The 11,851-nt window shown below is 36.3% G+C and overlaps 1 pseudogene; it reads left to right on the top strand.

Annotated features, from left to right (window-relative positions):
- Positions 1-10,707: 10,707 nt before the first annotated feature.
- On the top strand, positions 10,708-11,641 carry LOC102840374 (annotated as a pseudogene).
- Positions 11,642-11,851: the final 210 nt, after the last annotated feature.

The following is an 11,851-nucleotide window of genomic DNA, read 5'->3' as shown; positions in this document are numbered from 1 at the left end:
TACGAATCGGGCTGTGAACCGCAAGGTCAGCAGTTCGAAACTACCAGCGGTTCCGTGGGAGAAAGAGGAGGCGTTCTGCTCCCGTAAAGATTTACAACCTCGGAAACCCTGCGCATGGTCGCTATGAGTCGGAACCGACTCCACGGCACTTAACAACAACAACAACAATAAAGTATATATATATATATATATATTTGTGTGTGTGTGTGCATATATGAGTCAATATGTATGCTTTAGTTTCTTTTTGCTGCTAGAACAGAAATACCACAAGTAAATGTATTTAAGACGAGTCAACGTGAAGACTGAGAAACTAGAGTCATTCACTCATGCTTCCAGCTAGAGAATTAGTAGTTGTGCGACTGCTGAAGACACTCTAGTGGCACTGTGGTTAAGCACTCGAAACATACATCTATTTAAGAGGCTAATCCCTTCATCAATTGCCTTGGAGTGGATTCTGATCTTTGGCGATCTGAGAGGCTAGAGTGACGTTTCCAAGAATGTAAATCTTTAGAGAAGCAGACTGCCACATCTTTTTCCCCTGGCACACTTAGGGTTAGCATCCGAGTGCTTAACCACAGTACCATTAGAGTTTCTTCAGCAGTCCATACAACTACTAATTCTCCAGCTGGAAGCAAGAGTGAATGACTCTAGTTTCTGAGTCTTCATGTTGACTATTATAAAATAATAGTTGAAATGAAATACTAAAAAAGAAATAATTTAAAAAGATCTATCCTAGAAATGTGATTGGTGGTGGTGTTGGCAGTTGTGTGCCTTTGAGTCGATTCCGACTCATCGCGACCCTGTATAGGGTTTCTGAGGCTGTAAACCTTTACAGGAGCAGAAAGCCTCATCTTTCTCCTACAGAACCACTGCTACTTTCAAACTGCTGACCTTGAGGATAGCAGCCTGAGTCTAATCACTATGCCACTAGAGCTCATTAGAAATGTGATTATTTCCAACAAAATGAATGTGGGGGCTGAAGTATCCATGTTGGCTTTCTGTATGGCCTGAAACTGTACACTTTAAGTAAAGCTGGTAAATCTAGAATTAATTTTTTCTTTATTTTATTTTATTTTTTAATTTGTTGAGACAGTAGTTTCATTAACCATTTAAAAAAATTGCATTATTTCAGGTAATCTTGAAAATAACAATGTGGAAGCTAATAAGGCAATATCTTATGTTGCTAAAGGTGTGGGTCTACCCAAATATCAACATATAATGTCTCTGCTTTGCTTTCAGTACTAAGTGCTAATGGAAGTTATCTAAAAACATGTCTAGTTTCTTTCTAAAAAAGTGCCACGGAGTTGCATTCAACTCACAGCGATCCTGTATAGGATTTCCAAGGTTTTAAATCTTTTTGCAGAAACAGCTATCTCATGGAAAAATTATTATAAGGTAACAAAAACAAAAATGATAGTAACAACTATTTTAGCAAATCATTATTCTGGGTTGATTATTTATGATATATTTCTAAAATATATTGCTAAACTTCTTAAGGAAGTTTGTGTCTGGAATCTATGACAAAGAAAACATTGTTGCTTAACCTGAGAATAGAAATCCAGTGACATAATTGCTTCAGTAGACTCCCATCCACATGGCTTCATCTAAGATTCAACTGCTCTAAAAGTGAAAGGGTTTAATGAATGCCTGTTTTTGAAAGTTTGTTACTAACTCACAAATCAACCTTAAAAGGTCTTTTTTTAACCTCAGACATCCCTCCCATAAGCCACTGTTGACAAGTTGATCCCACCTCTGAGCAATGCTGTAGAATACAGTAGAACTATTCCATAGGGCTTCCAAAGCTGTAAATCTTTATGGAGACAGATTGTTCCATCTTTCTCCCTCAGACCAATTTGGAGGTTTGAGCTACTGACCTTTCAGTTACCAGTCCAATGCTTAATCCACTGTAACACTAATGCTCTTGTCCCTCCTATAGTGAAATGAAGAGTGCTTCACAATAGAAACAACTTAGCATCAAGCATATATTATGAAACAAATACACCAATTATAAATGTATATTTTTATTTGCGTAAAAGCTGGGAAAATATAAGTGAGAATTTTTATAGAAAGCCTAAGTCTCAATCCTGCTTAGTGCTTCTATTCTAACTACTATTTCATGGTGTGGAGTCCTGGTGTGACACTGTAGGATAAGCATTGGATCACAAGTTTGGTTTGATCCACAAGGTCAGCATTTCAAATCCACCAGCCTCTCTACAGAAACCCTATAAATAGTCACTATGAGTTGGAACTGACTTGATGGCATGCCACTTAACAACAACAGCAACAATGAAGGCTGCACAAACCCATGGAACTATTACCCTACAGTCATCTTTATAACATAAACTCAACTAAAATACTCCCTGAAATCTTCTTAAAACCTAAAACTGATTTAGTTTAACAAATAAAGAATGGCTGCCTTGAACACAGTGCTTTATTCTTTTACGATCTATCTACAGGGGAATCAAACTGACAATAGGAACTAAAAGATTAGGTAAGAAAATTAGGGGTAGTGAGTATATGCTAAGAAAAGAAGAATAATTCAGCAAAAGAGGGTATGGCTAGTTGTAGAACTCAATAAAGGTAGCCAATATCATTGAATTTTACATGTAGAAATTGCTGAATTGTTGTACGTTGAGCTGTGAATAATTGCATTCTCAACAACATTAGTAGAAAAAAATATAAAAAAAGAAAAGTCTAAACATACTTTTTTTTTTTTTCAAAATTTTCTTCTCTAAAAAGACCCAGTAACTGAAAATGACCAAACACACTTAATTTTTTATCTTTCGGTATACATTAATTATTGCATAGCTGAAAACACCTAACTTGATCTCAACACAACTTGCTATTTAAAACATCAATAAACAGGACAGTTCCTTTTGAACAATATTTTAGAGTCCTCGAAGCTTGAACGATAACTACCTTTCATTTATCTTAATTAGTAGATCTTGCTGTATGAATTGACAGAAAGGAGACACAATCACATGTTGAGGAGGAAAATATTTCATTACTCCAATTGCTAAGTTCCAAGATGAATCATCTCTCCCGGAATAATAGTGTGCTGTGCATAATAATCAAATTTAAGAATAAAAATATCATGAAGGTTCTGCTACTTCCTTGTACTGTATATTGCATAAAATGATTCTGGGTTATAATTAAGTGATGTTTTAAGGTTATACATGTAAAGATAGCACATTCCAGGTGTAACAATTTAACAAAGTAGGATTTTATTAATCTTTTCATTTTTATAAGGAAGAACTATACAGTCAAAGTGATATATGTAAAGTGTTGTTATTTTAATGTAGCTGGAAAGGAACCAGACAACTTAGTATTTCACTTTATTATTTAAAACAATTTGGGGGAGGGGGGATAGGAGCTAGATTATATTCATCTATAACTGCAGACATGTAGAATTGGCTTACAATGTTTCTGTCAACTTACTGCTCTGCCCATAAACTGTGGCTGGCTACTCTTAACTCTAATGCTATTCAAAACTATGCCTGGACCCAATTTTAAAGAATGAAGTATACAAGTACTTAAAATAATAATAATAATAATAATAATAATAATAATAATAATAATAATAATAATAAATCAATATCATTAAAATTGATTGATTTTGATCTTCAATAATAATTTTAATAAGCTTTATTTCTGCTCAAATAGCATTATTATAAGATTGTTGAGACAAAGTTAAAACAGTTTTTCCTAAATGCCAAGATAATTTATAAAAGTAGAAGCATAAAAGTGAGCATAAGTTATATTTATGGAGAGAAACAAAACAGAATTAAATATCTCTGAGTGGTGGTATTGTTGTTAAATGCCATTGAGTCAGTTCCAACTCATACACTGGATAGGGTTTCCAAAGAGAAGATGGTGGGTTTGAACCACTGACTTTTGTGGTTAGTAGTCCAGTGCTTATCCTAGAGTGCCACACCAAAACTCCTATAGCTCTAAGTATGAAGTTGTAATGCAATGCATTTTATTTCAGTTTATTTTTAAACAAGATTACACCAAACCAATAAGTACAATGTTGTTTCACTCCAAGTCAAAATCTATGATACACTAAGAGCTATGTAAAATGTAACATCTTTGCTAAGCAACCAAGAGTCATAGTAGAATCATTTGATTAAAAAATACCTTTTCAGCCCTTTAGATCTACCACTAAAGAGCAACAATTTATTAATTTCATTAAGATAGTGGATACTTTGTGTATGTGCTAAGAAAAATATTCTGACACCCAGTTGACATCATAGATGGAGTCTTCATGTGGTGCTGCAGTATAATGTGCTGGACCGTAAAGTCAGTTTGAACCGCAAGGTAGGCAGTTCAAACCCACCAGTCACTCCTTGGAAATCCTATACAGGTTCACTGTGGGTCAGAATCTACTGGACTGGACAGCACATAACAGCAACAACATACCAAAAGGAAGTAAAAGGCAGATTTATATAGTAAAGACAAAGGAGTCCACTAGAATCAAAAGAGGCTAGTAAATGCAGCAACATTTCCGAAAGCTATATTTGTAAGGAAAGCTGAGAAATGCATGTGAAAAGCATGTGAAATCAGAAAATGTAAAGGCAAAATGCTACGAAAAATAAAACACTTATAAGAAGATGAAATATAGGTTGAAAGATAGGCGTCCAATCAGGGCTTTCACAGGAATATAGAGTGAGAAACAGATCTAAGACGTTTTTTGATTTGCTATAGATCCTAAGGAGCTCTGGTAGCGTAGTGGTTACGAATCGGACTGCGAACCTTAAGGTCAGCGGTTCGAAACTACCAGCCGCTCCGCGGGAGAAAGATGAGGCTTTCTACTCCCGTAAAGATTTACACCCTCGGATACACTGTACAGGGTCGCTATGGGTCGGAACCGACTCGATGGCACTTAACAACAACAACAACAACATAGATCCTAGGTACACAAGTTGCAGAAAAATCCAAGCACTAATGTGTCATACTGTGTCATATATAAAACAAATGTAGTCAAAAGTCCAATGCTTAACCTATAGAGCCACCAGAACTAAAGTTATAGCTTTGTTGTTGTTGTTAAGTGCCGTCGAGTCAGTTCCGACCCATAGCGAACCCTGTACAGGGTTTCCGAGGGTGTAAATCTTTACGGGAGTAGAAAGCCTCATCTTTCTCCCGCGGAGCGGCTGATAGTTTCGAACCGCTGACGTTAAGGTTCGCAGTCCGATTCGTAACCACTACGCTACCAGAGATCCTTCTTTAGTTGATTGTAATTCCTATCTGGGAGTGATACGTACAGAACAGAAATTGCTCTGTTTGTCCTTTATGGTATAAAATAACTTGCAGAAAATTTAAGCATATTCATAATAAATGGAGACAAGATGTAGAAAAGATCATGAAGGAAGGGAATAAAGCCAATGGATTAATTAAGAGGTTATTTCATCTTTTACTTTTTAAAATAATTTTACATACTGCCATGATGGTATAATATTACTTGAAATAGAAACATAATAATATTGTTGGTTGGAAATTCTAATTTTTTTTTTTTTTTTATATCTTTAAAATATTTGAAGAGCAGTTTTGCTCAAAATAATTATAAAAGCACAGAAAATAAATGTTATTACCAGTCACACACAAAAATGACTAACTTAATTTTTAACACTAAAAATTGCTTATATTGTTGTTGTTGTTAAGTGCCCTAGAGTTGGTTCTGACCCATAATGACCCTTGTAGAGGGTTTCTGAGGTGCAGCTAGTGAGTTTGAACTGCTGATTTGCAGCTCAAACTGACCTTGTGGTCCAGTGCTTATCCTACAATGCTACACCAGTACATACATGAAATCATTGCCTCCTAACAACAAAAATCAAAGCCTTCTAACAACAGCTATGAATGGTGCTCTAAGATAGGGATTTTGTAATCCCCATTTCCAGATGAGAAAATAAAGGCACAGAGGGTTTATCCAAAGTATCCCAACTTGAGCCAAGATTGGCTGCAGTCTCTTAGGTCTTTTGTTCCCTGCCTTGTGAGTTTTCCTCCTATTCCCTTTGCTCATACCTGGAAAGGCTCTAATTGGGGGAGCAGGACAGAAGGCACACATGGAGTGGAGCTAGTAAACACTAATCCCCAACTCAGATAATTCTTCCTTTCACTCTTCATAAGAGAAGTTTGTTTGGGTTAACACATTCCTCTTTAAAAATAGAATTCACTCTCTTCCCTGCCAAAGTTTCATATGCTGTTGTTGTTAAATGCTGTCAAATGTGTTCTGACCCATAGCGACCCTGTATAGGAGGAGTGGCTGGTGAGTTAGAACTTCTGACCATGCAGCTCAAACCAACCTTGTAGTCCTGTGCTTATCCTACAGCACCACACCAGGACATACATAAAATTGTTGCTGCTGCTATGTGCTGTTGAGTTGATTCCAACTCATAGCAGCCCTGTATAGGGTTTCTAAGAGCAGCTTGTGGGTTTAAACTGCTGCCATTATGGTTAGCAGTTTAGTGCTATAAAATAAAGGGCAAACTGTGTGGTGCTGTGGGTTAATGTCTCAGACTACAAAGTCATTTGAACTGCAAGGTTGGTGGTTCAAGCTCACCAGTTGCTCCTTGGAAACCCTATACAGGGTCGCTATGGGATAGAATCGACTCGATGGTACTTAACAACAAAAACAATTATTGAAAATAACAACAACCTCAAGGTAAAAAATTGAGAGAGGTAGCAAAGAGGTTAAACCTATTACATAAATAAGACTCAACATAAAACAATTGGACAAAATAAAAGTATTGTGCCATAATGTCAAACTTCTTTGTAAGTAAAAACCAAATGAAAATTTGAGGGGATCATTTTATTTCAACCTATAAATATTTTAGGGAAGTATTTCACATTTTGAGCATTTGTTTTCCTAAAGATCAATATTAAAATGTGTAATAACATGTTATGTCTCAAGTATGAAATCAGATAACCATATAAACCATATAAACTACATAATTATAGAGGACTTGATTTTTCTAATATAGAGCTGGCAGAGAGATTTTAAATAGTCTAAATAGTTATTATAATCTGACTTTAATATGGTCTTCCTTCTATCTTCCGAAGAATGTCTTGTATTATAATAATGGATTCTAAAGGAATAAATTGTATATACACAATCAGAAACTGAAAAATGTAGGCGGATCACACAGCATGATGCAACCACACTATGACATATAGTTTCCTTATAACAACATTCCCCTTAAATTCCATAAAACTCAGCCTTCTTCAGCATGAACGTGGTCCACCCACATGATTAAATGGATGTCAACAATACGATTGCTTGGGAGAAGTCACGGCATGTAGGCTGTATCTGATTCACCATGTAAGGGTAAAGTGTGGAATCAACCAAGGAACTTAAAATAAGGCACATTAGAAAGGAAATGCTGTTTCCCTAGAAAAAGTAAGAGGCATATAGTATCCAAATTAGATTTCAGGATATTTTCTGTGACCCAGTCCTTCATACTGTGATATGTATATCTACGTTGTTGTTGATGTTAAGTGCCATCGAGTCGATCCCAACCCTTAGCAACCCTGTATAGGGTTTTCAAGGAGCAGCTGGTGAGCTTGAACTGTTGACCTTCCAGTTCAAATGGCGTATTAACCTATAGTGCCACACCAGTAAATGTCTCATTTTAGGCTGCTTTCCTTTGGTACTCATTCTAAAAAGTGGTAGAGGCAAGTAGATCTTCAAGAAAGACTATTTTGATGCATTGCGTAGGTCAATCCTATTATCCTGTAAATAAACCAAAAACCAAACCCACCACCATTGAGTTGATTCCACCTTCACATCACTCCTTTATAGGATTTCTGAAGCTGTAAATATTTATAGGAGCAGAAATCTTCCTCTTTCTCCTGAGGATTAACTGATGGGTTTGAACTGCAGACCATGCAGCTAGCAGTCCAGTGTTTATCCTATAATGCCACTAAGGCTCCTTCTGTTTAAAGATAGGCCTATAAAGCATTATATTTAAAGCGCAATTTTAATAGCATCGACAACACTATGGCCACTGCTACCAGAACGTGCCTGATCACATCTGGTCTCAGAAGCTAAGTAGGGTCAAGACCACAGTCTGGGAATACCAGGTGCTGCAGGTTTTGTGCTCACTTCACAGCATATATACTAAAATTGGAATGATACAGAAAAGATTAGCATGGCATTTGCTCAAGGAGGACAGGCAAATTCTTGAAGTGGTCCATATATATTTAGAATCTTGGTGTGGCGCTGTGGGTTAATATGTTAGACTGCAAAGTCGGTTTGAACCACAAGCTTGGTGGTTCAGGCTCACCAGCTGCTCCTCGGAAACCCTATACAGGAACGCTATGAGTTGGAACCAACTGAATGGCACTTAAAAACAGCAAAAACACGACACTACTGGCAAAGGAATATAACATTCATAATAGATATTCCTACATGTTCACATAATTCTAAAACCATCAGTTCTTTGGGCTTGGCTTCATTTGACTGTCTTTTTGTAGTCACATCACATTTTTAGAGAAAAGTGTAAGGATAATTTAGAATTACTCTATTTCTGAGCAATCCTAAGTGACAAAATGCTTGATTGATCATTGCCTGAGGGATATATTAGCTATAGGATAAGCACTGGACCCCAACGTCTGTTTGAACCACAAGGTCAGCAGTTCAAACTCACCAGCCATTCCTCAGAAACCCTGAAAGGGAACTGACTCAACAGCAATTAACGATAATATATATATTGAAAAAAACATACCAAATTTATAATAATTACATTAATTCATTAATTTAGATTCAATTTTGCTTTGTTTTCCTGACACATCTACATGTTTTTCCAAGTGAAGAATATAATAAAAACACTTTAAAAATAAATGGATACATCTTTCTTATAAATTCATTTAAAAAACATTGAAATCCAAATGAACCATCTACATTGATGTAAGATCTAAAACTAAAAACCTCAGGAGAAAATTTGGGCTTGGGCTAAACAATCATTTCTTAGATCTGACTAAAACACAATGACTAAAAGAAAAGCAGATAAGTTTTAAAAAGCTATGCTTTAAAGAACATCATCAAAAAAGTATAAAAAACCTACAGACTATTTGTGAATCATATATATGATAAGAGACATGTTCATCATGTACTAAGAACTCTTACAACTCAGCAACGAAAAGGCAACCCAATTAAACATTAGGGAAGGGATCTGAACAGAATTCTTTCCAAAGAAGATAAACAGACAACTAGTAAACATAAGGAAAGACACATCACTATTGGTGTTGGTGGTAGTGGCTGTGTGGTGCGGAGTTGGTTCAAACTCATAGCAACCCTGTATTGGGTTTCTGAGGCTGTAAATCTCAGGTAGATTCAAATTGCTGACCTTGTGGTTAGCAACCCAACTCATAATTCATTACTCTAGCAGGGCTCCTTCAGATGTATCATTTGTTGTTGTTGTTGTTAAGTGCAATACAGTCAGGTCCAGCTCCTAGTACCCTGTATAGGATTTCCAAGGAGCAGCTGGTGAATTTGAACTGCTGACCTTGTGGTTCAAACTGACCTTGCAGTCCAGCGCATATCCCACAGCACCACATCAGGACTCCTTAGATGTATCATTGTTCTTATTATTAAGTGCTGTCGAATCAGTTTCGACTCATAGCAACCCTTTATAGAGTTTCTGAGGAGCAGCTGGTAAGTTTAACCACTGCCAACCTTGAGGTTCAAACCAACCTTGCAGTCCAGAGCATTAATCCACAATGCCACACTAGGACTCCACAGAAAGATATGACTTCACATCCACAGACAGTCTAAAGTACAAAGGACAGACAATAACAAGTACTGGAGAGAAGAAAAGGAATTCAAACACTGCTGTACAGTCACTTAGGAAAAGAGATGGGCAATCTTTCAAAATGTGAACCTAAAATTATCATGTGACCCAGCAAATACACTTCTGGGCATTTACCTTAGAGAAATGAAACTATAACTTCATATAGCTCATGGTAGCATTATTCACAAGTACAGAGAAGTGGAAATAACCCACTGTCAACCAATAATGAAATGGAAAAACAAAATACTTTATGTTCATATAATGGAATATTTTTAGCCATAAGAAATGTAAAGATACAGGCTTCAATGTGTATGAATTTAGAAAATATTATCTTAAATGAAGGAAGTTAATTACAAAAGACTTTATATTACATGATTCTATTTATATAAACGGAGTCCTAGTATGGTGCTGCTATTTCAGTTTGAACCATAAGGTCGGTGTTTCAAACTCACCAGCCACTCCTTGGAAACCCAATACAGGGTTGCTATGGGTGGGAATCGATTCAAGGACACTTAACAACAACAACAACAACATTTATATGAAAACACTGGACCGCTAACCACAAGATCCGTGATTCAATCCCACCAACCACTTCTCAGGAACCCAATACAGGGTTGATAAGAATCAGAACCGATTTAGCAGCGCTTAACAACAATTTATATGACAAGTATACAGTAGTCTAAAACACAAAGAAATTAGATTTATAATTGCTAGGGACTATGAGAAGGGGAGATTGGAGAGTGATTGTAAAAGTACACAGTTTCGGAGCTATCCAGGAAGGCCAGGCGGGCAGTGTTTGAATGGCTGTGTGTGGAGCTCCGCGGGGAGCCTAGGAGCACACTGGATGGATCAGAGATGTTCCTCAAACCAGGTTTGGGCTACAAAACCGCGGTACCATGAGGCGCCAGTTATTCAAGAGATTATGGCATCTGTAACTCACAATGTATTAAAAAAATAAATAACTTTTGTAATAATATTAAGGATTATTCCACTGATCTACCTAGAAAAAGGAATTCTAATTTCACTAAGAAGAACATTAAGGAAGTTAAGAAATCGCCAAAACGGTTGGCTGCTTACATAAATAGAATTGTTGGACAAGCTGTGAAGAACTCAGATAAACTACATAAGGTGATCTCTTGCAGAAAGAAAGTTCATCGTCCTTTTCCAAATCCTTGTTACAGAAAGAAATAGTCCTTAAGTGGGGACTGTGTCATTAAGGGAAATAAAGAAAATGAACTGGGTTGTGCAGGTCACCTGCCTGAAAAGATACATCATGATAGTTGAAGGTACGTGATTAACTCCAGTAATTCTGCTTCTTCACAGAGAAGGCTCATCATCAAAATATAGTGGGGTTTTTATTATTATTATTATTATTATTTTTTATGAGCTTTCTCAGAACCATGAAACAATGGCATAAGTTTTGTTAGGCAGGAATTTGAGGTTGAATGTAGCTTTTACCTTTTGGAGGAAAAGAAGTATAAGTGTTCTATTTGGTGAGAGTAGAAGGTCTTGGAGTTGTGGTAGATTGTAGTCCTGTGCTCACCAATAGTTTACAGGAAGAAAAACAATACATTTTACACGGCTGCTGTTGCCACTAGTAAAATCACTATTTAAAAACAAATTTGAAGAGTATGTAATAGTTGGTTTAAACAGGCTTCAAGTAGTCATTAAAAGGTAGTGATCAGAGATATCCTCCAAAACAGAAATGATAAATGATGGAAGTATTCAGATTTTAAAACAACATGGATTGTTGTTTTGAGTGGATTGTGGGAGCAGAAAACCATCTTACTTTGGTTCTAGGATACACTGATAATATAACTAAGGATGTAGATGCTTATTTATTACAACTGTATTGAGTGAGAAGTTTCATCTACTGAAGAATGTTTGGTTACTCAAAACATATGATTCCCAGAAAAATGTCTCTTCTGAGAACTTTGAACTGTGGAAGAAATCAATATAGATACATTTTTTCTTTTTATAAAGTCACATAATGAAGCCATTAATGAAATCCTAACAATCTACCTCACACTGAAGTGGGAAAATATCCAAAAGGAGCAGCTTCAAAT

This window comes from Chrysochloris asiatica, unplaced genomic scaffold (assembly GCF_000296735.1).
Source record: "Chrysochloris asiatica unplaced genomic scaffold, ChrAsi1.0 scaffold00011, whole genome shotgun sequence".
NCBI lineage: Eukaryota > Metazoa > Chordata > Mammalia > Afrosoricida > Chrysochloridae > Chrysochloris > Chrysochloris asiatica.
Note: the sequence above shows the minus strand (reverse complement) of the source record. Positions and strands in the feature narration are given on the sequence as shown.